Below are 4,914 nucleotides of genomic sequence, written 5' to 3'. Positions count from 1 at the left end.
CATCAGGAACATAAGGATCTCGCTGGACTCAGCCTGGCTTCAGATGGCTCTTGGCTGGGTGTGGGCTACTGGCCACTTAGAAGGCCCTGAGTGGGGATGAAGGAGAGCAGCCAGTGTCTATCCACTTGCTGGCTGAGGATCAGAGCAGCTTCTTTTGCTATTTGACCCTCCCAGCGTGGGCACAGGTGATTGTATCCCCAGGTCCCAGCCTCTCAGCTACTGGCTTTTGCTAATGTTTGGGGACATTGAGTCATCAGTGATCCCTACTTTCTCTTCCAGTGTATTCTTAGGATCCAGTGTCCTTTACCTCTACCACAATCCATACTTAACATATCTTTTGTCTGGAGCCATGAGGCTTGGTTGGTATCAGTGGGTCCCAGGGTTCATCTACCTGACTGATTCAGACTCTGCTGGAAGCCAGGCCTTTTGTCTTTGGAATAGATGTAGTGCAAGCCTTAGCCCTAACACTTAGCTTCTCCTCCCCATGGCTACTGAACTCCTTGGAATATAGGGTTAGGGATTGGACGTGGGTAGCCAGACAATGACTCTCTAGATCCCTGACTCTGGGATCCACAGAAAACATGAGCCCTTGGCCAGAGAAATCAATGGGCATTTGATCCCTGATGGACACTATGCGGGCATAGGAGACTCCAAGGTGGGGAAGAAAGTGTTCTTGCCTTCTATGCTGGAAGCCAATGTGCATGCTCTCATGTCCTGGGCCAGGAAGATGTTGCATATCACAGCAAGTGCAATTGTACAGCTGTGTCTGCTACATATTCTCTACTGGAACTGGTCTCTGCTTCCATCTTCCTGTTTGGAATTACAGGTAGGTACCACTACTCTACTCCCCCAGGAACTACAGAGGATAGAAGACATTTTAGTCAGGGTTTCTGTTGCTATGATGAAACACCATGACCAAAGCAACTTGGGGAAGAAAGCATTTATTTGGTTTATCTTTTCACATTGCTGAAAGAAGTCAGGACAGGAACTTAGACAAGGTAGGAAGCTGGAGGCAGATGATACAGAGGCCCTGGAGGGGTACTGCTTACTGACTTGCTCAGTGTGTTTTCTTAGAGAACCCAGGCAGGACCACCAGCCCAGGGGTCACCCCACTCATAGTAGGCTGAACCTTTCCCTATCAATCACCAATAAATAAAATTCTCCTGAGGCTTGCGTGCCTACAGCCTGATCTTGTGGAGACAATGTCTTAATTGAAGTCCTTCCGCTCAGATGACGCCAGCCTGTGTAAAACTGGCATAAAATTGGCCAGCACAGAAGGCTAAGAGCTACATTTCCCAGATGCCCTAGCAGCTGTGCCTGTGACTTACATTCTACTTAAAGATAAACACTCATGTGGCCCTAGCACTGGTCAGTGAGTTCTGGCTCAAAAGATTTTGTGGTAGACCCACCTCAAGGCACTGTTGAGTCACGGGCTCTATACCATGGTGACAACCATGGTGACAGGAAGAGCCTTCTGTCCCCTGAACTCATAGTGATGGTGTGATCTTGGGTCTACGTGATACCTACCTCCCAGCTCTTGTATCCAGCTGTATGCACACAAAGGCTATCTATTACACCTCTTTGCTAAACGGTCAGAATCTTTCTGGTTCCAGCTCACAAATCTGAACAGCACAGAGAGTACATAGGTCAAAAAGGACTGTATTTGTACTGGAGAGGTCGTGAGGTCGTTCCATAAACAGTGTCTGGGCACTTCTTTTGTGTAGGTTATACCTTAGGTAGTGTGAGGTGTTTAGCTACTTTTCTGTGGCTGTGATAAAACAGCAAGAACAAGGTAACTTATAGAAGACAGACTTTATTTGGGCTTAGAGGGTTAGAGTCCATGGTGGTAGAAAGAAGGCACGGAGGCAGAAGCAGTAAGCTGAGGGTTACAGTTATTTTTTCGAGACAGGGTATCTCTGTATAACCCTGACTGTCCTGAACTCACTCTGTAGACCAGGCTGGCTTCGAACTCAGATTTGCCTGTCTCCCATGTGCTGGGATTACAGGCACGCAAGGGATGGTATCCTGAATGGCATGAAATGGAGTAAACTAGAAGTGGCTTGAGTCTTTAAACTCTCAAAGCTTCTGACACACTCTGAGTCAGTCAGGCTGCTTTAGAGGAACAGAACCAGTAGACTGAATCTATCTGTACCTAATGGAGATTTATTAGAGTGGTTTATAGGCTGTAGTCCCGCTACTCCAACAGCGGCTGACTATCAACAGAAAGTCCAAGAATCCAGTAGTAGTTCATTCCGTGAGGCTGGATATCTCAGCTGGTCTTCCATGTATTCCAGAATCCCAGAGAAATTAGGCTTTAATGTCATGGAAGGAATGGTCTTCCAGTGAGAGTGAGGACAAGCAGGCAAAGACCTAAGCTTCCCTCTTCCTGGTCCTTTATATAGGTGGCCACCAGAAGACTTGTCTCACAGTCAGTTTAGGGTGGATCTTCTGACCTCGAGTGATCTGGATTTAAGTGGGTTTTCCTACCTCACATGATTCATTAACTAAAAGTCCCTCAGAGGCGTCGTCGTACCCAGCAGCTTGGGTTACCACACACTTGCTCCAACAGGGCCTCACCTCTTAGGCCTTTCCCAAACATTGCCACCAATGAGGGGGTAGGGGGACCAAACTTTGTAATGAGCAAGACTATTGGCATTTCTCGTGTAAACTGTTAGGTTTTATAACGCGATACAATGAGGTGTAATTGCTGTAATAAGGAGGTACCTGGCAGGCCCATGCCAAGGTGTCCCCCTGAGGAATCATGCCATGTGGCAGGCCTAGAATAAAGCGTTGTTATGGAGGAAACGGTGGGAGCAGAGACCGAGGACCAGAGCTATGAGGGCAGAGAAGTGGGAGAGAGAAGGACAGAAAGAGAGGAAGAGAGGCTGGCCAGGAACGTGTGGGAACAGAGACAAGAGAAGAGAGATGGAGCAGTGCACAGCAGTCTTCTTATATGCCTGGCTCACACCTGGCGGCAGGTGATGACGTAAGCTGTTGCTAGGTAGCTGTTGGGCAGAGCCTAGCGGAATTGTCTGTTAGCCAATATAAACCACCATGATGGAGACAGAAAGAATGCAGACTCACGCCCACCCCAGAGCTCATACAGTAGTGCAGGAGAAAGTGTAAGACTCTGATGAGCTAGACTGAAGGAGCTGAAAGGGTTTGTGGCACCATGAGGAGAGCAACAATACCAACCAACCACAGCTCCCAGGGTCCTGGGAGCACTTAGGGAGAGATCCAGGGCTTCAGCTGAATACGTAAGAGTGGAGGGCCCTGCCGGACACAGGTGGAAGATGAGATCCTTGACCTCATGAAGGCTGGACGCCCTAGGGGGTGGGAATTTTGAGGGTGGGGAAGTGGGAGTGGGGGGGTAGGTGGGGGTTACATCCACGGAGAAGAAGGAGGAGGGGTAAGGGGATGGGGGGTTCCCGGGTGGGTGGGGGATGGGGTAAGGGGACAACATATGAAATGTAAATAAAATATCCAATAAAAAAAAAAGAAAAAAGTCAAAAAAAAAAAAGACTCTGATGAGCCTTAGTATACTGGGGATCCCCTGAGTGAACAACCAAGCCAGGGATCGTTGCAAAAGCAAGGGGAATATTATTGTTCCAGCGTGCTGGGGTCATCCTACATCTGAAAGGAGAGGCAACCCCACAAAGCTCGTTCTGCAGACATTTATACAGTCTCCAGGGGTAGCATAGAGAAACAGCAGCTAGGCACAATATGATTGGCAAAACAGTGTGACTTTTAAACTGATTGGTCCATAGGGAATGAGGTGGCCAAGGTCTGTCCTGTGGGATGTGTCCATGTGCTCCGGGCCTCCCCCACCTGCAGGTCGGTCTTTTCCCCTGTTGTCTGACAAATGTTGATTAGTCTCTCTCTTCTGGGGCTTTTCCTGAGCTGACCAGGAATGTTAATTAGCCTCTCCTTCCCTGAGCTCACCCCTTCAAAAGCTAACCAAAATTGGGTGTAGTGGCTCACACTCCACCTACAGCCTCAGTACTAACGAGGCTGAGGCAGAAGATGAGGAATTCCAGGTCAGCCTGTGTCACTTAGCTAAATGTTCAAACCACAGCAGACAAGGCAAACTACTGCTGCCTGTGTGCTCCATGCCTAGACACTGTGGGAGTCCAGAGGGAGGCTGGAATTGGTGATTGTTCCAGATCCTTTAATTCAAAAGAGGCTGAGCAAGTGGCCAAAGTAGATCTCTGTGAGTTTAAGGTAAACCTGGTCTACATAGGGTGTTCCAGGCCAGTCAGGGCTACACAGCAAGACCCTGTCTCAAAAACAGAAAGAAAGAAAGAAAGAAAGAAAGAAAGAAAGAAAGAAAGAAAGAAAGAAAGAAAGGTTGGGGAGGGAGGGAGGGATGGATGGAGGGAGGGAGGGAGGAAGGAAGGAAGGAAAGGAAGAAGGAAGAAAAAAAAGAAAAAAAAAACAAAGAAGCAAGAAAAAAACCTGGTTGTGGCAGCAGGCATCTTTAATCTCAACATTCAGGAAGTCTAGGCAGGTGGATCTCTGTAAGTTCAAGGCTACAGAGTGAGTGCCAGGACAGCTAGGGCCATACAGAGTAACCCTGTTTCAAACAAACAAGAAACAAAAACCAAAACAAAAACAAACAAACAAACAACTCCAAAAAGACAGAAAGAAAAGAAAAAAATTGCTTAGGAGGCTGGAGGGCTGCACTTGTTATGCAAGCATGGAAAGCTGACGTTGCACCCCAGTGCTCACACAAAGGCTGGGTGTGGGGGACATCAGCCTTTAACCCTAGCACTGGCTATTTGGATGGATTCCTGGAATTTGTGAGCCAAACAATCTAACCAAAGCAGCCAGTTTCAGGTTTTGTGAGAGGCCCTGTCTCAGAAAACAAGGTAGCTAACTAAAAGAATGAGCTAATACTGACCTCTGGAACTCTAG

This window comes from Grammomys surdaster, unplaced genomic scaffold (assembly GCF_004785775.1).
Source record: "Grammomys surdaster isolate TR1022 unplaced genomic scaffold, NIH_TR_1.0 126036, whole genome shotgun sequence".
NCBI classification, from domain to species: domain Eukaryota; kingdom Metazoa; phylum Chordata; class Mammalia; order Rodentia; family Muridae; genus Grammomys; species Grammomys surdaster.
Note: the sequence above shows the minus strand (reverse complement) of the source record.